Genomic DNA, 25,511 nt, shown 5'->3' on the forward strand with positions numbered 1-25,511 from the left:
TCTTTGCTGTGGACAGACTACCTGCTGAACCCCCTGACCTGTATGTAGGACAGACAGTGATGTGGCTGCTCAACATATGTCTTTCTCCACAGATGTTGACCTCAATGAACTTTACAGTAGGAACAAGGCTACAATTCTCTTCACAATTTCCCAAGAAAGATCTATTGAACACAGTGGCATAGGTTTTTTTTGGGCGCGTTACAGACCGCCCGTTTGGGGCGGCCGGTAAGCAGCACTTTCCCCGCTGTATCGGGGCCTCAGCTGCAACAACGGCAGCCTCCGAGGCCCCGATCTGCCGCTTTCCAGGCCGCGAGGAAGCGGCAAAAGGCCGCTTCCCTGCGGCCTGGAAAGGAGTGTCCTTGGGGCTTCATGCCCCAAGGACACCTGATGGCAGCAGGAAGGAGAAAGGGGCCGCTCGGCCCCTTTGTCCCTTGCATCCCTGGCGCAGTCGTCTAAAGGCTGCGCCAGGGATGCAAACCTCTGAAGGAGCTCCATTTCGGAGCTCCTTCTCGCGCTGCGGAAAGGGCGCTCTAGGCGCCCTTGCGAGGCGCGATGATGTCACGTCCACACCACCTCATTTGGAGGCGGCGCGTTCGTGACGTCGTAATGGCGGCCCCCGTGTGGAACGGGTGCCACCATTTTGTACGGACTGGGTCCGTACTAGGGTTACGGGCATCAGGAAGTGACGCCCCTTTCTAACCCTCGTACGTCCCCAGGACATACTTTCATGCCCATTTGTAATGGGCCTTTGTAAGACAAAGATAAGATTGTGCTAACCAAGAACATTTATTTGGCTACTCATATGTCCAGTGTGGTATGGTATAGTTTTAGTGCTGAACAGCAAATCTGCTACTTTATGTTAAACAGTTTTTGCTGTCTTTCTTCTCCCCCTCTATATTATAGCAGAGGAAACAGGCCTGGGAAAGGTTCCTGCTTATTCACTGCATGTGGTGCTATGTCCAAAGGACACGAACAACACAATCCCATATGTGTCTGCTCAGAAGTAAGTGCCACTGAATTCAGTCGGGTTTGTGCCAAGGATTGTTGTAAAAAAATATCCGCATACAAATCCAGTTCCCCATCAATGTGGTGTTTACAGTTAACATGTGAAAGGAGGAGCTGGGAGATCTACATTCAAATATGCACTCAGCTGTGTGTTCTTGGACTAGTCACTCACTTTTATCCTAAACTGCCTCACAAGGTTGTAGGGGTAAAGCAGAAGGCTATGGGAGAATGAGTTTCCTGAAGGAAGACCAAGGCATTGTTCCTAGTCTAAATAAAACTTCCTAGTCTAGAAAAGCATCACTGATTATGGTGTATGTGCATTTTTGTGCATATATGTACATGTTTTGGTATTCCTGAAAGAATTTGATGCCCTGTTTGTGAAAGCAGGGGCTGGCTTGTATTCTTATGGCGATCACCAAGAGATGTTAAGGGAGATGACACCAAATTAGGGGGAGTAGCTAATACCCCAGAGGACAGGATCAAAATGACTTGAATAGACTAGAAAGCTGGGCCAAAGCTAACAAAATGAAATTCAACACAGAGAAATGTAAGGTACGGCACTTAGGGTGGAAAAATGAAATGCACAGATATAGGATGGGTGACACCTGGCTGAATGAAACTACATGTGAAAGGGATCTAGGACCCCAAGTAGACCACAATTTGAACATGAGTCAATAGTGTGATTAGGCAGCTAAAAAGGCCAATGCAATTTCAGGCTGCCTCAATAGAAGTATAGTGTCTAGATCAAGGGAAGTAATAGTGCCACTCTATTCTGCTTTGGTCAGGCCCCACCTGGAATATGATGTCCCATTCTGGGCAGCACAATTCAAAAAGGATGTTGAGAAACTGGAGGGCGACTAAAATGGTGAAGGGTCTGGAAACCATGTCCTATGAGGAATGCCTTAGGGAGCTGGGGATGTTTAGCCTGGAGAAGAGAAGGTTACGAGGTGATATGATAGCCTTGTTTAAATATTTGAAGGGATGTCATATTGAGGAGGGAGCAAGCTTGTTTTCTGCTGCTTCAGAGAACACGACCTGGAATGATGGATGCAAGCTACAGGAAAAGAGATTCCACCTCAACATTGGGAGGAACTTCCTGACAGTAAGGACTGTTTGACAGCAGAACACACTCCCTTGGAGTTTAGTGGAGTCTCCTTCACTAGAGGTCTTTAAACAGAAGCTGGATGGTCATTTGTCAGGTATCCTTTGACTGAGAGTTCCTGCATGGCAGGGATTGGACTGGATGGCCCTTGTAGTCTCTTCCTACTCTATGAGTCGATGATTCCATGGTGACACCTGTTTTCACTTGTTTTGTGCCAATCCCACCCCCCACCCCCAGAATGGTCTGGAAATGGTCCCATTATCGTATGGTCCCATTAGAAACTTCTTAGAAAAGTAGAATTTGTAGTTGCTACGCAGACAGTTGCTACTTCTCCTCCTAGATATGAGTATCCATGATCTACTCCGGAAAAAAAAATACTACCACTTGCCATTGCTCTGAAACATTACTTCCTGACACTTTCTGCACTGGTAAATGTTCATGCTAAAATTCTGGACCTAACTCTTCAGATGTGCAGTCAGCTCATTGGCAGGCATGGATGCTTTTAAAAGAGAAACTGTGTAGGATTCTATTTTTCTGAAATTCCTTTTTCTTTTCCAATAGATGGAAGGCAGTTGAAGGTAAAATTTCATAACTGTAAATGGAAATGCTTTAAATGGATTTTTTAATCAGAAGATTTGGCTACTTTTAAGAGATCAGAACCATTGAGTGATGGTTCAAATTTGATTTCTTCCTCAAACTCCCTTTTATTGTTAGGGTTCTGCAAACCGTAGAAGTTATTTGTTACACATAAATGGCACAAGCGGCTTGCTGCAGGATTGCTGGGGTTTGCACTTTTAAAACTTAGTCTTTAATTTATTAGTGACCTAGAAACAGTGCAAAGATTCCTTAACAGGGGATAAGAAAAGTACACTTTTAAGTTTTGAGATGTAGCATGATTTCTGGCCAACATGGCACGTCAAGTGTACAGTTCCCCAAATGCTTTCATTTACTGTCACTAATCACTTTGGGATCACATTGATGTTTGACGTTTTTCTTCTGCTGTTTCACATTAATAATACAGCACTTGCTTCATGGACTTTGAGTTCATTCACACTCAACAGACCTGCAAAATGCATCATAATTTTTCTCCTTTATACAGTTGAAGAACTGAAGCTGTAAATGACTTGGCAAGACCAACCAGGGAATTCACAGCCCAATAGTCTTTGAGCACTGATTCCAGTGTGTCATGAACAGCATTTGTGTGGGCCATAGCTCAGTGATTGGATGCATGATCTGAATGCAGAAGTTTTCCAGATTTAATCTCTGACTTTAGCAGTTAAAAAATATGTCTTGTTGTGAGGTTAGAGTGGAAAATAAATCTGTGCTTGAGATTTTGGAGAGCTGCTGTCTTAGTAGACAGTATTTATCTGGATTGACCAAACAGAGTGATGTCAAGTTGACCGGCCGAACCCAGTGGTTGATTGGCCGAACCCAAAGGGTGCTCAACAATGGCTCCTTTTCATCCTGGAGAGAAGTGACCAGTGGGGTCCCACAGGGCTCTGTCCTGGGCCCAGTGTTATTCAACATCTTTATCAATGACCTGGATGACAGAATTGGGAGCATACTTATCAAATTTGCAGATGACACCAAATTAGGAGGAATAGCTAATACCCCAGAGGACAGGATCAAGATTCAAAATGACCTGAATAGACTAGAAAGCTGGGCCAAAGCTAACAAAATGAAATCCAACACGGAGAAATATAAGGTATTGCACTTAGGGCGGAAAAATAAAATGCCCAAATATAGGATTGGGGACACCTGGCTGAATGAAACTACGTGTGAAAGGGATCTAGGAGTCCAAGTAGACCATAAGTTGAAAATGAGTGAACAGTGTGATGCGGCAGCTAAAAAGGCCAATGCAATTTTAGGCTGCATCAATAAAAGTATAGTGTCTAGATCAAGAGAAGTAATAGTGCCACTGTATTCTGCTTTGGTCAGGCCCCACCTAGAATATTGTGTCCAGTTCTGGGCACTACAATTCAGAAAGGACATTGAGAAATGAGCGTGTCCAAAGGAGGGCGACAAAAATGGTGAAGGGTCTGGAAACCATGCCCTATGAGGAACGATTTAGGGAGCTGGGGATGTTTAGCCTGGAGAAAAGAAGGTTAAGAGGTGATATGATAGCCCTGTTTAAATATTTGAAGGGATGTCATATTGAGGAGGGCACAAGCTTGTTTTCTTCTGCTCCAGAGAACAGAACACAGAACAATGGATGCAAGCTCCAGGAAAAGAGATTCCACCTCAACATTAGGAGGAACTTCCTGACAGTAAGGGCTGTTCGACAGTGGAATGCACTCCCTCGGAGGGTGATAGAGTCTCCTTCCTTGGAGGTCTTTAAACAGAGGCTGGATGGCCATCTGTCAGGGATGAAGGTTCTTGAAGCCAGGATTATCTATCCAGGAAAGGCCTGCCGGAAGAGATCCATCAGGATTATTCAAAAAGCACAAACAAGATTCTGCAAAGGTGGCGAGAACCTGTGTGGAAATTCCAATCTAAACAGGCAGTGGGCCCAAAATAACCGATGGGAATGAGTCCTTCAACACTCATAGGAGATAGGAGATAAATGTCTACTTCCTAGGCTCACGTCGAAGCATCTTCAGAACTCTGAATAGATAGGAAAAATTGATCCCAAAGGTGATCCACTATTTTGCTCATGGTTTCCAAAGTTATAATTTCCAGTCATGTTAAAGATGCCTCTAGGTATGTACTAGCCAAGAGAACTGAATAGTAAATGCATAATAAATTGATCTTGGAGGTCAAGTGGTTACCCCTGAAGTTACACAGACTCAGGAGTTTATCACAGGGGAGGAATTTCTCTTAATTTCGAATGAAAAGAAAGTGGGGCCAGAACGCATTCACGTGAATTCACTAGTTCAGGAAATTAACGTGAATTCAAATTGCATTCGAACTGACTACCCATTGCCCGAAAATAGCTTGCCATTGTCCAAAATTGTGTGTGATCACCTCTCACACAATAATGTGAAACACCATGATTGTGTTCGGACTGGCTTCCCATTGCCTGAAATTGCATGTGGTAGTCTATCACACAATAACGTTAAACCTCATGATTGCGTTCAGATTGCCATTGGATTATACTTCCAATTTCCCTTGTCTGATAACGCCCTCAGTCATGATGCCTATTCATGACTTTGGCCAGTTCTCAATATTTGTAATGTCTATTGGAACCAAGTGATGTGTTTATCTCCATTTTTGTCAATGAGATAGGCCTGCCCAGAAAACATTTTTTTAAAAATGCAAAGCAAAGTATATTTCTTGCCAAACCAATTCCTCTGCAAAACTTTAGGGTATTTAAATACAGGGAGAATACTGCAGAGAAATATTTGTTTTTTGTTTTTTCAACTGTGGGGAGGAAGCTGCAGTAATTATTTGTGCATACATGTGAATATAAAATAATCAAGGATTTATATCCCTAGTATCTGCACATCACAAGAAATTAATGCAGGATTTATTGTGGAAACAAAGGTTGTGTTCCTGTTCTTCATTATACTTGTCTGCCTTTATTTTCATTCAGACTAGTTTGGAAACATATCTCCCATTTTTGGTTTGCATTGTTCCTACAGTGGGTTAAGCACACAATTGTGACAGTTCTCTAGAAACCATCCCGTTCTGTCCCCAAAGACGGAGCTGCTTACAATGAAGCTGGCAGCAGGAGCAGCTCATGTGCTCAGTACTCCTAGACCAAGCAGCTGAGCACAAGGCTTAAAATTGCTTTTGTTTGCTCTTATAGTATTTGGAACAGCTGTGATGGCTTGCAGATGTGGCTCTCTTCTTTTGTAAGATTTCTTTTTAAATCTGCGTTCACATAGTTACAAGACACAAGAACTAGAAATTGGCAAGATAAAGAATGTACTAGGGTTGTTTGTGCTCTGTACTGGAATGTTGTTGTTATTGTTGCAAATGTGATGTCAATACTTGGTAGAATACAAGATTACTCTTGTCTTGCTCTGTGACTTCGTCTGTAAGAAAACAAAATGTCATTGTCAATGTTTAATTTAAAAATCTGAATCTGTTCAATTGAAATCCATGATTTAAAGCCACAAGAAAGTGTTGGCATCTGTGCATATCTTGCAGTTGACAATTTACCTCCCTGTCCCACAAATGTTCAGGTACCAAGGTCCTGCTTTTGGGTATCTGTGTGGACTTCTTTTTTTCTTCCATAATGGTTATTTCAAAATCTGTTATCAGTTCTTGCAGTTTTACACAGGAGATTTAAAAGCTCCTTCTCTTGAGATTTAGTGCTGTAAGCACCATTTTTACAGGCATGAAAGAGAACCCTTTTGATCAGGAATGAGGGTGGGGAGGTGGGCTGGGCTGGAGAAATGCAATCCTGTGCTTCTTACTTTCCTTAAATGGATTCTGAAAGCTTGTCCTGCTTCTCTTTTCTGTCTGAGAGCCTTATTTGGGTGGAAGGCAGACATTCTGTATGCTGATAAATGGACTTGTTGAATTCATCTATAAAGCTGCTGCAAGGAATACTATAAATCTCATGATCGGGGATGATGCAGGCTAAGGATGCAGGAAAGCACTGAGACACAGATTATGAAATAAGGGGTAGAAACAGGAGCAAAGCCATAACGTAAAAAATGCTGGTTGCAGTTACTGAGGAATGAAGTTGTTAATTCAAAGGCTTCCAAACCATTACCTAGTAATGGTTGTTCCACAAGGAAAGAGTTTAGGGATATAATTCAAAGGTTCCATTTTTCAGCATTCTAACAATGGATAAGCCAGATGCTTTGGGGAAGCTTACAGAGCATAAAGAACATCACAATGGGCATTTGTGTGTTTCCAGATTCTGGGAGTCAGAGATATATTGGTCCTGCACAGGGAAGTTTCATTTGTTTGAACTGATTTGCTCAGTTCATTTCATGTTGGTAAAGGAAGTGCTAGCAATATAACACCAAGGAAGCTTTTTTGCATTTTGTTTCTTAGGTGAGTTGGGAGAGCTCTATTACTGGAGGAAGGAGCTACTGAGTCATCAGAATTACCTTCGTATATTATAAGACCAGCACTGGGTCTCCATACACAAGTTGATTATTTTCTGGCGTGATAGCCACAGCACTGTGGTTTTATGGTGCTCCTTAGGTGCTGTGTCATGTGGATGCAGCACCAGAGGAGTGCTGTGACGCTGCATGCCATGAGGTGCGGCATCATGGCACCCTAGGGGCTGAGTCAGGGCATGCATCATATGGACATGATGCCCATTCCGCCCCCAGGACAGCCTTAATGGGCCTTAATGGGTCTGCACAGGGCCTTAATTCATCATTTGAAAACAGTCAGAGTTGTAACAGAAAGTTTTGCTAAACCCAGAAACCCAGCTATCTTGACTTTCACCCACTTATATTATATTCTTATAATTATATTCTTTATATATATTATATATATAATATATATTATATTCTTACAATTCTGGTATCCTGTGTTAATATAGCAATATGATATTAAAGTTTGTGCACATTTCATAGGTACTAGATGAAATGAAGCAGAGAATGCTTTTTCAGCCAGTTAATTGATTTAACGAGACACTAACATTGAGGAAAAGGTACAGTTTGAAGTGGGTTGATTAAAAAGAAAATAATCAAAACATACCATGTCAGGTTTTTTTTTTTGGGGGGGGGGGTGGTATAAAAAAATAAAAATGAGTCTTCAGCCAGTAACAGTTTTGTGTATGTAAAAATATTACATGAGGTAGAGTGTTGAGAACAGTGCACTGTTGTTTTTTTCATGGGGAAGCTCATCTAGGAACTAACGTTTTCATCTGATGTAGAAAGGGGTGCCTGGTTGCATGCATGTGGCCAGGCATCTCGTTTCTGCATCAGATATGGTGAGCGATGGTATGGCAAGTAAGGAGCACTGGGGGTGTGTGCATGTAAACTGCTGGGGTTTGCCATGGAGTTTCCAGTATATTCTGGGATTGGGCTAGATCCACTGGATCTGTGTCTAGTCTACGAGGATCAAGCTTGACCCTGGCCCTGAGTTTTTGGCCTGAAACTTGTGTGGACAACCCCTAAGTCAAATTTGACTTATGATGGGTCTATGAAAGACAGACCACAAAGAACCCTGTTCATCTTCCTTCTCATCATCATCATAGAATCATAGAGCTGGAAGAGACTTAAAGGGCCATCAAGTCCAATCCCCTGTCATGCAGAAATACACAATCAAAGCCCCCCCAAACCATCATCATCACCATCATTGAGGTCCAGCAAACTCAAGGCTATGGCCTCCTTGATTGAATCAATCCACTTGTAATATGGTCTTCTTTTCTTCTGCCTTCTACTTTGCTGAACATTACCATCTATACAAGTGCATGTGTGATAGCATTCAATAAACTAAACTAAAAATAAATTTATTTTAAATAGAAAACATTATGGGAAATTTAATACTGATTCTGGAATGGAAATGATAACAAACCCAGCTGCCCAGGTTGATTGAATGGTTGGATACCAGTGATCAAAACATATGTGTGTGTGAACCATTTCTCATAAGATAAAGGAAGTTCTTCATAGCATGTATTGCTAACAATTATCTTCCAGTGGCATATGAACACTGGTGTCAGTGACTGTCTTCACCCCACCTTTGTCTTGTAATGGTATGGGGAGGGGTAGGTTTCAATGAATCAGTACTGGAAAGTTGGAAGTATTAAATTTTTTTAAAGGAAGTGGATTATGGAATGTTTTCTTTCAGAAACATGAATAAAAGATTTAAGGCAAAATGTTCATACATTAATTTCCCCCAAATTATTTCTAAAATCTATGTGACAGGAAGATTTTGATGTATGCCAAAGTCCAGTATCTGATCATTTTAATTCCTGATCTTTGCTTCTTTTCCTCAGCCTTCTTTAAAAAAAAAATTAATGGGTACTTAATGTCTGCTTGACACTACAGAGGACTGCAAAAGACAAAATATTTTCCTCCCCTTTAATAATGGTTTCTTCTGTTTTTTTAGTTGCTTACAGATGTATCTCACCTTGTATGTAGTATTTTTGCAACAAGATAAAAATAAATAAATAACTTTGTCAGTGTGAATGAATTATAATCCAAATGCACCAAACAGCTTGATTCTATGTCAGACAAATTTACACATATATATTTGACTATCATTCAAAAACATAGCCATGTTAGTCTGGAAAATCAGTGTGCAAAGGAATCTTGCAACGCCTTTAAGGTTAAGTGGAAGAAAGAAATTGGTAGCATACCACCAACTTTTAACTTTCAGTTAGTAGAGAAGGAGATTTCTCACCAAGGATGAATTTGGACAGCCAGCATTTTTACTTGAAAACCAGATGGTTTCTACTAACAGTGAATACTTTAATCCTTCAGCAGGGGGAAGGTCTGTATATCGGGATAAAGGAGGAAAGCTTAACCAAATAGTAGAGCTTGACTGATCCATTACGGAGTCTGCCAGTATCCAAGCCCTCTGCCCAAATGCAGATCCATTTGGGCAGTCTCACAATGAACTGAGTGTCAACAATTTATTTAAAATCCTGTCATGGAATGTGGTAGGATGGTCTTCCAAGTTAGTGGACACAAATGTTAAAGACTTCTGTGCAAACCTTGAAATTATTAGCATCCAAGAAACTTGGGTCACTTTTCCAGACTTTCCCTCACTTGTGGGGCACGTAGCTTATTCCCTTCCTGCTATCAAAGTTAAAAGGCCGACCTCATGGTGGATTGGCAATCATGGTTTCTACTGATTCTAATCCAGTAATCTCACAAATGGACTTTGGTACTGCAAGATCCCTTTGCATAGTAATATACATTTTAGGTTACTGAAGTAACAGCTGACTTTCTCTCTCCCTTCCCTCATTTCCCCCCAAAACATTTTTCCCCCTGAAAAAAGTGGCTGTTGGCAGTGCACACATGTGCACTATTTTCTCCCCCTAGACTACAAAATTTCTAGAAACTTTTCATCTCATAAAGAATACATGCTATCTTTCAAAATAATAAGTATACAGAAACACCAATCAAAATATTTTTACCAGATTGTTTAAAGAGATAATGTGTTTCTAGTGACTGTACATCAAGGACATTTTGCAGTAGTATTGATATAGTGAAAATGATTCTTCAGTAAGTTTCCATATTGCAATAGTGCTTGATTCCATTCATTATCCTCTTGGGTTATAAAACAAATAAATAGGTATCAGAGTTCACTTAAGGTATCTGTGTCTGTCTGTCCTCTTTTCTTTCTTAACTTCTTAGGAGCATACACAGGAGTTTCTTGATTCTTAGGAAGAACGTACTGTCCTCACCACACACTCCCAGAACAGGCTGAACACCTATGAACAGTCTTCACTGTCTCCCTTTGTCTGAAAGGATGGAACTGTCAAAATGGGCATTGTACCATGCCATTTTTTTTGTTCTGCCTCAAAGGCAGGCATATGCGTGCACTGCCAACACCACTAATCTTGCCCAGCTGCCAGTCCATTGGACACCCCATGTGACTGGCCACACAGTCGCACAAAGGATGGTCTATCTGTACAGCCAGCCATTGGTATGCCCAGTGACATAGCATGATTATGGAGGCTCCCTAACATGCCCCCTTGTTAGACTGGCTAGTTTGCTAATATTTTTATTAAATTCATTGCATTTTTTACAACCTGCCATGTTTGTTGTTATTCATGCGGCGGATAATGAGTCACTGGTGTGATGGGTCAGTGGTGCAGCTGACCAGTCATATGCCCATGCTTGAAACACAATTGGGTGATAAACCCCCACATGATGAATAATGGCACTGGCAGTTACATCTGGCTGAGCCCAGGGCACATGCTCCAGACCACTTCTACCAGCTGCCTAGGCCTTCCTGCACTGGGCATTGTGCTGTCTATACACTGGTTTGATAGTGTGCACTTTCTGGCTTGAAGCAGAGCAAACCAGGGTTATTTTGCTCCAGTGTTTAGCCCCAGAGTATAGCTTTACTTTGATTTTCTCCCGTTTTGGCCACATACACTGTTTAAGGCTTGAAATGGAGTGAAACCGCTTCTTTTTTTCCACATGGACAGTCCCTTAGTATGAGTTTTATTACAATGGCAGAGTCCAGAACTCACTATATCAGATTTCTTTTCTTTCTGCTTTCCTCCCATTTTGGCCACATACACTGTTTAAACAGGTAAGGCTAGAAATAGAGTGAAACCGCTTCTTTTTGCCTACATGGACAGCCCCTTAGTATGAGCTTTCTTACAGTGACAGAGTCCAGAACTTGCTATACCAGATTTCTCTACTTTCTGCTTCAAGTCAATTTGTTTGTTTGCCACAAGTGATACAAAGCTCCCCTTTGAAGGTCACAATCTGAATTTAAAAACAAAAACAGAGGTGTGGGTTAAAACTTGATTGTTTCGACCTAAAATGACAGAATGAGATTATGGAAGATACAAATAAGTCACTAGTAGTGGTGTCTTTTATGATGCATTCATTTTTTTTCTGATAGTATAGTACACAAGTGTGAGTTTGTGCATTCCTACCAGCCGCAGCCAATGATGTGGAATGGGAAACTGTACACTGAACTGCTTGGCCTCATATGATGAGTTTCACTAGATATTTCCTCCTGGCTGCTGCTGAGGGATGTCACATTCAAATGAGACTGCTTGCTTTGGCTTGTTTATTCCCTTCTAACTGTGCATGATAAGTATTTGACTTGGTGCAGGAATTTGTTGTTACTCTTATCTTCTTTCCTTGCCCCTTTCCTTTCTATTATATAGGCCTGTTTTTAATAATGTACATAATAGAAAATTATAGTTGTTTAATACATTGTGAAGGATGCATTTACCAATACATGTATTCAATGGCATCTACAGCATTGGAAAAAAAGGGGGAGTTTTTAAATTACTTTGACTATATCATTTATATATCTGTGGCTTTATTTAATTTTAATTTTGTGTATGCCTGCTCAGAGGAAGGTGAAACAATTCCTATTTGCAGTAATATAGTATGGCTCTGGATCAAAATGATAATCTCATTATGATTTAGAAAGGTGAGTATATTGGAATGTACATGTGGCTGAGTTAAAATTTAGGCAGGTTGCCTTATGAGCCATTATATAAATACCTTATTAAGAAAAGAACAGAGATGTTTCTCTTAGCAAATTTAAAATAATCGTTAGATGCTTTCAACAGATTGCTGTTAATTGGATTGGGAATTAAACAGCTTTGTATGAGTGCAGTTAATTAATAGCTCATTACTTTTTTAATAAGGCAAATTCACTTGTAAGTAAGGAAGATGCTATGGAATTTATCACAGACTTGACTATTAGGTTGGGATTTAACATCTCCTTATCCATGGAGGGAGTTAATCTTAAATCTCAGAAGGCCTGAACTGTATTTAGAAAGACTTAAATTAGCTCATCTCCCCCCACAACATTCAGATCAAAGGATTCCCAACTTTATTAGTCGAATCTACCAAGGAGAAGGCACATACCTCTTGTTTGTACATTTAATCTATATTAGGACCAATAGAGTAGCTAGGGACTAAAATGTAGCAGAGGTACTCCTTCAAAGATGAGCTGCTCCCTTAAAGAGAGGAAAGTTAAATGATCACTAAAGTAGAATTTATATGTTGCCAAATCAACACTTAAATAGGTTTCTCAGTTTATAGCTGTTTAATACACAGTTTGTCTGTATGTGATGAGATTTAAAATATTTTCTTCTGAAAATGTTTCCATTGTAAGGAAATAATTTCACCAGCACTCAACACTGCAAGATATTTTTGTTTGCAAAATGTTATACGGATATACTATGTATCACTTTTCAGCTACTTCCCTCCCCCCAAATATTGTTCCAAGTAAGGTGAATAAAATTCAGCAAAAAAGTAAAAACATTCTAATCAAGAATTAAAATCAATTTACAAACAGAAAAATGGGAGGTATGAACTTTTCCAAAGCATGACAAAATGACATCAATGATGGCAACAAGAGGAACAAATCAAGGAAAGATACTTCAGAGCTCTAGTGATGCCAATGATCTAGACACTATACTTTTATTGATGCAGCCTAAAATTGCATTGGCCTTTTTAGCTGCCTCATCACACTGTTGACTCATGTTCATCCTTTCCCCCATGTAGCCTATACTGTTCTTCCATTTAAAAAAAACAAAACATCATTGTATTAAAAAACAAAGAAAAGTGGAATCCCAAAAAATCTCAGAAGTGTGTTTAACTTATTTTTTGTCTATTCAGTACCTGTATTCAATAAGCCTTTTTACAAAGTTATTTTTCAGTCATATTGGAAAGATTATATGTACTTAGTACAATTTTGTTCAGCTGGACTGTTAACATTTATTTTTGTTCTTCTTTTCCCCAGAAGTGGAGCCTCAACTATACCACCATCTATTTTTCTTTACTTTATCCCCTTCCCCACACTTCCCCTTCAATAAAATGTAATAAAGAGTAAAAGCTGACGAAGTAAAACCTTTATCAAGAAGGCCATAAAGATAGTTCTATTAGTTCCTATAATTCTTAAGAGAAAGGAAATTCCCCACATGTCATCCTATCAATGGTTATTTTAACATTTCTATTCGAAGGGTCTTCATTCACAAGGTCAAAAAAAGTCATTTGGCTGTAAAGATGTTATTCCCCATTATGGGATGGAAGCCAAGAGTGTAAATGACTTTGGATGTCCTTTGAATTTTCTGATAATTATATTATGTCCATGTACTGAAGTTAGTAGCTAAATGTTGGGTTTAGGTGTGCTACATGATCCTCAAACAAAGGACATGCTTGGCTTGTAGAGTTAGAGAGATTCCGACTGTGTCCACCTCACCTTTGCACCTTTCTTCTGATGGCTATTGGAAACTTAGGCCTCTCAAAGGCAGTCAAGCTGGCTCCCATCCATATTGAATTTCCTACAAGCAGCCAGAATGGTGTTTTCTTGTGACGACTTTGGCTTTTTAAATTAATGTTTTTTAGATTTTTTTTCTGCTCCTGTTTTTATTTTGTGATTTTATGTATCTTGGTTTGGAGGCCCTGGGGATCAGAAAAGCAGTTTGTAAATACTTATAAATATGTTAATAAAATGCTTTATAGATATTTAATCATCATTACATATGACAGTTATTGCTGCTTACTCAATACAGAGTGTGGCTACCTCTTGCCTTGTAAATTGTGCATGCATTCTGCTGCTCACACATATGCCACCAAACTTGTACTTGCAGGATTCAGAAAGGAAGTTTGTTTTGCAGACTAGTAATGCATACCAAAAATAAGAAGAAAATATTAGGTGCTCCCAATTATTCTATCTTGGTTAAAATTCTCTTCCCCTTTTCTTTAAACCAAACTGCTTGCCATTGCCAAGTGAACAGCTCTGGGGAAAGAAAGGGAGGAGGACTCTGTGCCTCTTCTATATCTGGCCAGCATTTCACAAATTAAAATGAACATGTGAAGCTGAGCCATATCAGAGTGTGGTCAAAGGATGTGGTCAGGCAACAAGAGGCACAAACTATTAATGAGGAAGAACATACAAGACTTCTACTCTAACTAGGAAAGCCTGGATTTTATGTACGGAGGTTAGGAGAGTCAAGATTGAACCCTCTCTTGCTATCTCCTCACCCTGAATTGAGTGCAAGCTACTTCTGTATTTTGAATTCACTTTGCAAAAATTCAAATAAGCCAAAGGGAAAGAAAATGGGAGAAGGAGAAAGAAACCAACAGATTTTAAAAGCAGCTGAGAAAGTAGAGTGGTAGAGGATGAACCAAGGCTGCCCATGCCAAACTGGGGCAGTTGGAGGGTATGTATCTGATGGGGTACAAGTTCTCTGCTCCTATTAAGTGTATCTTGTGTACTATATTGCAACACATAACACAGATACCTCAGTGGCCCTTTGGAGCTAAAGCCTGAAACTAATTGTTGGATTTGCAAGTTTCATGAATCATATTTTTGTCTAGTTACCTGTTTAGGTATGCTGTGGAACAAGGATGGGATACCTGTGGCCTTCAGATAGTGTTGACTTTAAATCCCTGTCAAACCACTGACATGACCAATCGTCAATAACAAAAAGGCTAGAAGTCCCCTATTCCTACTGCAGACTATATTTTCACCTATAGTGACAACCCTGTGAAGGTACACAGTATTTTATATTTTCTAACTTGAAAGAACCTATAATAAATTGATTCATGAATAAGCACCATTGATTTTCTTCTTCTTCTTCCAGTGAGCATTGGTCATAATTAAAGGTGTTCTGTACTCTAGGCCAAAATCGTTTGGGCAAACTACAAAATTTGTAATGTTCTCTGGCTTAATTTTCCCTGTGTAAATCACCTTAACTACAGGAAACGTTGTGAAATTGGAAATATTGATTCTATCATAGAAAAGAGAAATATCTTATAATGTTTCTAAAAACTTCAGGAAACCGTACATTCACATCCCACGTTTTCTCCTTCAAAATTACAATTATTCAGTCATATTCTCTGGAAACTGGAAGCACTATTATACTGGAAATAGTTTTAAGTATCCTAGTAAATGCTTTAGAATCTTTACATTTCCATGCAGAAACAAAGGTGCCTTGACTTTGTTTTGCTGTGGAAAGGAAAAGTATGAAAATACTGTTCTCCCCCCCCCCCAAAAAAAAAAATACTGATAAAGAATGCATTGTTTAAGTTTACCAGGTTCAATCTGGGATGGGACTCCTGTAAATTTAAAATATAATAATAATAAATAATAATAATTTGTTTTATTTATATACCGCTATTCCAAAGATCATAGCGGTAAACAGCAAGTAAGCTAATGAGCAAGTAAGCTAATTTGCCCTCAACAGTCTGGGTACTCATTTTAGCGACCTCGGAAGGATGCAAGCCTGAGTCAAGCTTGAGCCCTTTTGCTGGTCTTGAACTCGCAACCTTCTGGTTTCGAGTGAATGGCTGCAGTACAGGCATTTAACCACTGCGCCAACAGGGCGCCTATATAACATACCTCAAAACAGTGGCAAGCTTTGTAAAATGAAATAGAGGCTCAAAACAGATGAGGCAAAAGGTGCGGATTCTGGCCACTTCAGGGGTGTGGCATGCAGATGATGCATGCTCCCGATGTGGCTGGAAGCTGCTCCAACATAGCCTGAAGCTGCTTTCAAAAAAAGTGGCGAAAATCTGCTCCTTGTTGGAGGCTCGTTTAGGATCCCAGCAGCAGCCCGCTTTAAGAGTGGGCCATTCAGTCACCGTTGTCCTGGGCTGATCAGTGCTCAATTGTGGGTGGAGTGGCTTCATGCCCATCTGAGCTACTTGTCCTCCCTCCTCACCTTTTTTTAAACTATGTTTATTGAATTTCCAAAGCAAAACTTTAAAAAGAGGCATACAATCCATAACCTGATTGACATAGTCATATCAAAGTTTTACAATCATAATCATACACCACAATTTCATACTACTCTTGGGTTTTATTTTCTTAATAACTTGTTGTTGATAATCATCCTTTTCCACATTGACACATTTACCTCCTTACTAATTCTTTCTTTTACTTTCTCTCTCTTCTTCACACTCTCCTGCTATCCTTCTTTTCTCCCAACTTTTTTACTTACATCTCCTTCTACTTCTTCTTCTACTTTAACTTCCATCCTTGATTCTCCTCTTCTTCTCTTCTCAGCTTCTAAACACCCACTTTCAGTCACAGTTGCCACCTGTCAACACTGCTATTATCTTCCTGGTGGAGACAAAGGGATGCAGCTGAGCACCTAACTCCATTCTTTTTGCAAAGTTCTGTTCTTGTTTCTGGCTCTTCCATGCACTCTCTCCCCACCTACAGCAGTTTTAGGAGGGGATCACTGCATTTGAAAGTTGGGATATGAAAGGTGAGGAAGAACAAGTATCTCTGTCATACTTACTAGAACTTTATAGGACTTCATCCTACTCAAAAATTCTGTTAAGACTTAATGTCTTGGTTTCCAGATATTTTACCATCTTGGTTCTCCTGTGAACATGTTCCAGACTGTCAATATCATTCTTGAACTGTGAAGCCCAGAATTAGACACAGTATTCCTGATCAGACCAAAGCAGGATAGATTGATGGTGCAGTGGTTAAATGCCTGTACTGCAGCCACTCACTCACAGTCCGTAAGGTTGCGAGTTCAATACCAGCGAAAGGGCTCAAGCTCGACTCAGGCTTGCATCCTTCTGAGGTAACTAAAATGAGTACCCAGATTGTTGGGGCAATTAGCTTACACTTTGTAAACTGCTTAAGGAGTGTTTACATGCACAAATAAGCGGTATAGAAATGTACTTGCTGTTGCTATTGATATTCCTGTTTCCCTTGATCTGGACACTGTGCTCCTGTTGATGCAGCATAGAAATAGATTTACTTTTTTGACGACTACATCATACTACTGGGTCATGAGGAGATGATCCTTACAGGATTCTTAATGCCAGGTGCTAACCATGTTGAATTGTATTGTACAAAACAATTGTATTGTACAAAACAACCTTACTTATCCTTTTTAATATAAGGGTAGCAGAAGGGTGAAACTTAAAGCACACAATATGTATATTTTCTTCAAATCACACTAATAAGAGAGTGTGAGACTGCTTTAATTGCACTGGCTCAGTTCTAGGGAATCCTGGGAATTGTAGGTTACTGTGGCACCAGAGCTCTTTGACAGAGAAAGCCAAATGTTTCACAAAAATACAAGTCCCAGAATTCCCTAGCATGATTAAAGTGGTCTCAAACTGGATTATTTCTGCAGTGTGTTTTGGCCCTTAGATGATGGAAGGATCTGCATTGTTTCTTTTTTAAAATAAAAGTGTGTATGTGCTTATAAGAAAGGAATGTGTTTATAAGAAAGTTTAAAACTGAAACAGGGAACTGAGCCAAATTCAAGGAAACCAATACGTTTAATCCAGAATTAAATGTACAGTTACTATGAGGATAGTATGTTGGTAGATTATTATGGGAATACCTTTTGTTGTTGTGTTCCTTCAAGTTGTTTCTGACTTATAACAACTTAAGGCAAACCTACCATTGAGTTTTCTTGGCAAGATTTGTTCAGAGGAGGTTTGCTGTTGCCTTCCTGAGAGCTGAGAGAGCGTGAGAGAGGTCACCCACTGAGTTTTGTGGCTGAGCTTTGCAGAGTTGTAGTCTAATGCTCAAACTACTGTACTATGACATGCTGGCTCTTCTACAAGTGAAATGTATGTGTGCCCAGACGGTGGCATCACTGGGGGGGGGGGTTGCAGGTTGTGTGGACCACACCAGGTGACATCTTGGGGGGGTGACACCACTGCTCCTCAAACACCTACCTTTTGGCAGAAACAGGCTGTAGCATTCATCTGCTACCCTTTAAAGTTCTTTAAGAGATGGTAGACTAGTGCAGTATTAAAAGTTCCACAACTGGTATGTTTTCAAGGTTTTTTTTTTTTTTTAAATAACACAATTGTGGTTATGTTATTGAAGGGAAGTGCAGTAATAAACGTTCCAAAACTGGTATGTTTTTGGTTGTTGTTTTTTTAAATAATGTGACTGTGGCAAGAGTGAGGTGGGACAAGGGCTCTTGTGTGATAATCTCCAAAGTTTCCCCTGTATTCATCTGTGCAATATTGAAGAGTTTGCAGTGCTTGTGCAATTACTGCAGATACTCATAAAAATAGCAGACTCTTCTTTTTGAATTCATCTCTTTTATCCTCCCATCTCCCATGCTATTCTCTTGCATCTAACTCAGGCAGGATACAGACTGCCCAAATTTGCTGCGCGAGGGAGCCACAGAGGACAAACTATGCGGCTCCCTCGCGCAGCAAAAAGAACCCACAAAAAGCAGATTCTTTTTGTGGCACCGTTGGGACGCCTCAAGGTGGCAATGGTGTACTTGCAGCATCATAAAGGTGCCGAGACCTGCAGACACTAGGCATTCATCACATCAAAATGGCGGCACCTGTATGTACAGGACACCGCCATTTTGACGCCCTCGTCACGTGCGAGGGGTGTCTGAAAGCGCCACCCCTCACACATGACGACGGCACCCCATAGGGCCCGTCTATCGTGCGCCTCATTTTATTTTCCTCATGCCACTGTAAGCTTCATTTCACATCTATTGGCTCTGCCTGACTTTATTTCAACAAAATGCATTTGAATCTTACATGATCCACCCTCTGCAGTATTGGAAGAGGTGATGTGTTCCCTCTCTTACTTTCCTCAACTCAACTTCCCCTGAGTTAGCATGTGCAATTATACCTATAAAGTGCCACTGCCAAGATGGATGTACTTGTGTTTGATATATCTCTGGCACTCTCTTCTAATGGCAGTTGCTTCTCAAATGCAGCCTTATAGGGAGTTAAAGCTAGTCAGCTTTTGCAGCTGGTGCAATTCCATTGCCATTCATATCATGCACCTCCAAGATTCCCTGTGTTCTTATAAATAGGATTTAAAGAACAGAGTAGCACAAGCAGACCAGCTGATATTAGGCAGTGCATGGCAGGGTGTCCTTTTCCCTTTTTAATAGACATCATTGCAGCAATGGCTCTGAATTCATTTCTAAATAGCCTCAGACCCATTTTCTCCTTATTGGACAATATTTTCTTTATATAATTTGCAGCACTGTCTCTTTATGACTACTTTCCAAACTACATTCTTGTACTGTGTTTAAAGAACATACCCTTGAAAATCTCATCACTCGTTTGTAGATGTCAGTCAACAGAAATATATTCTTTTCAGCGCAAAGCATGAAATCACTTTCTGTTCCAATAAAAAAGTAGGTAGCAATGTTTGAAGATCTTTGTGCAGACTCATGTTGGCATCTGTTTTGTGAGGATGGTTGAAGAGCTAGGATACCATACTTTCATCGAGTTTTTGTAAAATCTCACTTTGAAAAAAGATTAGAGAATTCATGGAGAAAAATGCTATGTAGGTACTAGGTGTATTGGCTGTATAATACCTCTAGTATCAAAAGCAGTAGATGGAAAAAAAAATCTGAGGGTGTCGTATTTCCTCTCCATAGCCATAGGCCATGCTAGTGAGGGAATGCTGGGACTTGTAATTCAAAGATAACATACCCAAGCTTCACATGTAGAAACAGGATGTTCCATTGGTATGTTGGTCTTAAACTGTATAGGGCTTCAGAGATTAGGATCAGCATTTTTTTTTTTGTTTCATTTGAACTGTCCTTTGCAATGTAATGGTAGCCCTTGAGGTGTTTGTCATGCAATATAAAATATGCTTAAAATATATGAAATCCAGTCATTTTGGACAATTGTACCAAGCCTTGAGAAAAGTGGGACTGAATAATTCTCATTTCTTTATTAACAAATATCTCCCACAGTACTGCGACATTTTTTTTAAAAAAAATACTACTTCCATGATGCTGTGGACGTTCCTCAGTAAAGAAGCCAGGCTAGCTCTGTCTCAGTTGTTCTTAATGAGTTAGGAAAGATATTTTGAACATGATTGCTTGCTGGAGCAGATTTTTATATGGTGGGTATACTCCTGCTTTGTGATGAATTTTTCACACTTGTCAGTGTTTTAATGTTGATATTTTAGCTGTAAACCATATTCCTGTTATCCAGCCTGAACACAAATTTTGGTAAAAGGGTAGTAATGAATTTCATATATAAACTCACTTTAATTATATACTTTCGATATTTTGTTAGTTTTAATGTGTTGCTTTGGTTTTAAATGGCTTGTGTGTGCACATGTGCCGTCATGTTACCTCTCAAATTATGGTGAGTCAGTGACCCCATAAATTTAATATGGTTTTCTTAGACAAGGAATATTCAAGAGGTAGTTTTCTAATTTCTTTCCTCTAAATACAGCTTACAGCACCTGATATTCATTGCTCGTCTCCCATTCAAGCAGTAATCAGGGCTGACCTGCTAAGCTTTCAATAGTGCCTTAAGGGTGTTTAGGCCACTTTAAAACTATATCCTCCCTTTAAACCAGCAGTTCTCAAACTATTTTATACCTTACACCCCAAGGAAATGTTTCATTAATGTTCACACCCCCTAAAAAAATAATTTCACATTTGAAGATGAAGAAGTGTAATTTCTAATTTTTGAACCACAAATTGAACCACATACCAATACAAATTGTTGAACAAATTGAACTTTTTTTAAACGCACACACACACACACACACACACACACAAGCTTTTAACTCAAATCTAAATTGAGCTGTTAGATTCTGATTTATTCAGGAAAAAAATGGAGTGTTGACTCAAGAACACAATCCACTCTTTGTTGCATCCTCTGAAATTCCATCTTGTACCCCAGCACCCCAGGTTGAGAAGCCCTGCTTTAAAGGGTTTTGTCTTGAAAAGAAGCCTAGGGTTCTCTTAAAGAAAAATAATAATTAATAATAATTAGATGAGAGCTGTTGGTTCTATAATGAAATATCTGAACTAAATAAGCAATATGATTACATAACTAAACAATAGGAATACATTCATTTATATTTTATATATAGGTGCAAGTAAAACTGTAAAATATATTTGGACAGATGTCATCTTCTTTAATTACTTCTTCAATATGTAATAGTTACAAATTCCAAAACTGAATATTACATCTTTGGGCAATATTGGGAGCAGAATACATCAAACAGCTGTTAAATCTCAGCAGGTGTCTTCAGTATTAGCAGTGCAAGCACTTTCCTTAGCAATCTGCTGTGCAGCCCTTATAAAAATCCTTTATATATGTACCACTTGATAGAACTGCTCCCATACAATGATGGACTGAATGGCTTGGGTCTGTTCCAGAACGTTATGGCAAAGAGCTGAATGATTCTATTCTGAAGTGCCCAAACTCAAGTATATAATTGGAAACCAGAATGGAGCAGTTGGTAGCATCAAAGGTATTGCAGCCAAAGAATGGGACTTAAATTTAAAAAGAACAGAACTGAGGCAAGCATATCCCATTGTGAGGTGTGTTTCCTCATTTTACTAACACCCACTGAGCCCTATCCAATGTTTTCCCTCTTTCTTGCTCTGTAGACAAAACCTTCACTTTGAAGAAAGTGGTACTAAGCACTGGAGGGGGCCACTGGCTGGAAAAGACACATGTAGGCCTTTTTCTTACTGTGAATGATGCATCTGAACATAGGTAATTTCTACCTGGCATTGAAACTTCTGTTCTGTGTGACAGAAAACCTTTCTGCCTCTGCCTGTACACTCATTTCCCAAGAGAGGATTCCCCCATCTTTTCAGTAAGGGGAAAAGCCAGCAGGAACTAGAGATCAAGCTGCAAATAAAATTGTCGTGCACCCTTGGTATCTGCTGGAGCTTGGTTCCAAGAACCCCTGTGAATCCCAAAATCCATGGATGTTCATCCTATTAAATGCAATGACATACTACAGTAAAATTGTATGCCATATATAAAATGGCAAAATCACAGTTTGTTTTTTAGAATTTATATTGTTTTGAATATTTTCAAGCCGTGGATGGTTGAATCCATGGATAAAAAAATTATGGATACAGAAAGTCAACTGTAACATTTAGTAAATGCTTCTTGGCTATTTTAAAGCTATGGGATATATTTGGAGGTTAGGCACAACATTTGCCCTTTGTATCCACATTCTACAATCCACTGTTTGAATATACAGTTGGCTTTCCATTTTCATGGTGGATCCATTCCGGACACACACACGAAAATGGAGACTCACCAATATTCAAGCCCCATAGGCTTGAATGGGGCACGTGCTGCAGGGGGGGGGGGGGGCATTAAAAATAACAGGTTGCCCCTCCATGAATATTGAAGCCCGTGGACTTCAAGTCCACAAGAATGGAGGGGTGTGTGTGTGTGTGTGTGTGTGTGTGTGAGAGAGAGAGAGAGAGAGAGAGTGTATATATATTAATTCTTGATTTTTCCCATTTTATATTATGGATACCATTTTACTATGCCATTGTGTATAATGAGATTTGAGCATCTACAGATTTTGATATCCATGAGTGGGGACACTGAAACTAAACCCCAGAAGATATCAAGGTTCACTGTGTATTATCCTTACTCATCACGCCAGGAACCCTAAATTATATTAGATGTGTTTACCTTTAATTGGTCAGACATTAATAAAATAATAATAATAAGCATTTACAATAAAACTGTATGACCCATGTCATAGTACAATATATCATCAGTTACAAATATACAATCAAAAATTTTAAAAACAATATATAAAAACAGTCGGGGATATCCGATAAATAATTTTGGGCGGGTTACACACCACCATGAAAGTATGCGCGGAGCGCGTACTAGGGTTAGGGAGGTGCGGTGCTTCCGCACCTCTCTAACCCTAATATGCGCTCTGCGCATAAAAAATGAAGGCGGCCGTTGCAAACGGCTGCCGCCATAAGGACGTCACGGCCGCGCCGCCTCTATACGGGCAGGCATGGACGTGACGTCCTCACTCCACGCCAGGGCGCCTAGCGTGACCTTAGCACGGACCAGGAAGGAGCCCCGCTTCGGAGCTCCTTCCTGGTTTGCGGCGCCGCTTTGCATCGCTGGGCACAGCCTTCAGATGGCTGTGCCCAGCGAAGCAAGGGAGGAAGGAGCCAAGCGGCCCCTTTCTCCCCCTCCCCGCCACCGCGGGGTGTCCTTGGGGCTTGAAGCCCCAAGGACACCCCTTTACAGGCTGCGGGGAAGCAGCGTTTTGCCGCTTTCCCACAGCCTGAAAAGCGGCGGATCGGGGCCTCAGCGGCTGCTGTTCTAGCAGCTCAGGCCCCGATACACCGGGGAAAGGGGCGGGTACAGCCTGCCCCAAATAGGCGGTCTGTAACCCACCTTAATCTATTAGGGACTAATTTCTCTACAGCGAATCGAGAGGGTATGCTACCTGGACGAGATAGGTTTTCAATGCCTTCTTAAAGGCTTCCAGTGTCGAACTAAGTCAAATCTCTTCCGGGAGTACATTCCAATGGGTTGGAGCTGCCACTGAATAAGGTCTTTGGTGTGTTGCTACCAATCTTACCTTTGGGCATTCAAGAACATATTTCCCCGTTATTCGGAGGGTGCGGGGCAGAATATTAATGTTAATATTAATAATTAATGTTAACTCAGACAATATGGTTACAGGGACTATACTATTTCAGTGTTACAACAGTTCCACTGACTGTCAGGTGATTTCCAAGCGCAATTCAATGTGCTGATTATGACCTAAACCAGTGATGGCAAACCTTTTAGAGACCAAGTGCCCAAACTCAGTGGCTTTCCCGCATTGGGTGTCACCTGGCACTGGGGGGGGGGGATTTCTGAGTGTCAGGACTTCTACCTTTTGAGGGCAGGACTTCCAGGGGGGAAAACCCAAGGTACACACTCTCAGCCTCAGACTAGCAATAGCAAATCCCCCTCTGGCAAAACTTGCCAAGAAAACTCCATGATAATTTCATCTTAGAGTCGCTATATGTGAGAAACGACTTGAAGACACCACAAGCACAAGTCACGCTCTCTCAGCCTCAGAGGATGGCAATGGAAATCTCCCTCTGACAAAACTTGCCCCATGATAGTTTCCCTTTAGGGTCACCAGGAACCAACACTTGGAAGGCTGGTTGTTCTGGTCCCATAAGTTAGAAACGACTTGGAGGCACACAAAAACAACAAGCATAATAAAGCACAGAAGTCGTAGCACAATAACAAGGACATCAGTTTGAGTGTGCAACTCTGGAGATCAGGGCTCAAATCCCAGCTCAGCCATGAAACCCACTGGGAGACCTTAGGCAAGTCACACTCTCTCAGCCTCAGAGGAAGGCAATGACAAACCTTCTTGGAACAAATTGTGCCAAGAAAACCCCCTAGATAGCCTCCTTGCACCTCACTAAACTACAGTTCCCTGAATACCATAGCATAGCAAGATGCAGGACTTCCAGCCAGAGGGGGCAGGGCTTCCAGTTGGAAGGGGTGAGACCTCTGCCCAGAAGGGCTGTGCACCACCCCTCCTTATTGTCACTTGGTTTTCCATGGGAGAACTGTGCCACAGTAACCATGGTTAGTTATGCATGCCTCCCTGCCCCTCCTTGCTGTGGCTTGGTTCTCCTGAGGCAAACCAAGCTGTGACAAGGAGCCAGGCCAAGCGTACGCACCCCACCTCTACTTGCTGTGGCTGCTGTGTGCCCCCAGAGAACGCCTCACATGCCAGAGAGGGCTCATGTGCCACAGGCTTGCCGCCATAGACTGATACAGTCCTATATAGCTAAGGTTCAGGCTATCTGACAAAGCATATATCTCCTTATGAGTTTGCCCAGGTCCTGGGATAATTAGGAGAGGCCCTTCTCTCAATCTCACCACCACCACAATTGGTGGGGATGTGAGATAGGGCCTTCTCTGTGGCTGCTCAAATACTCTGAAATTCAGGGCCCAAACACATTGCAGAAATAATCCAGTTTGAGACTGCTTTTACTTGCCCTACCTCCATGTTAGGGAATTCTGGGAACAGAAGTTTCTTGTGGCACCAGGGCTCTCTGACAGAGAATACTAGATGTCTCACAAAACTACACTTCCCAGAATTC

At 40.7% G+C, this 25,511-nt stretch overlaps 1 protein-coding gene across 1 annotated transcript in view; it reads left to right on the forward strand.

The window, feature by feature from the left end:
• Positions 1–25,511, forward strand: part of PTPRT (protein tyrosine phosphatase receptor type T) — a 771,767-nt gene that overhangs the window by 26,320 nt on the left and 719,936 nt on the right. The gene's annotated exons all lie outside the window — the stretch shown is intronic.

This window comes from Sceloporus undulatus, chromosome 4 (genome assembly GCF_019175285.1).
Source record: "Sceloporus undulatus isolate JIND9_A2432 ecotype Alabama chromosome 4, SceUnd_v1.1, whole genome shotgun sequence".
In the NCBI taxonomy this organism is placed as follows: Eukaryota; Metazoa; Chordata; class Lepidosauria; order Squamata; family Phrynosomatidae; genus Sceloporus; species Sceloporus undulatus.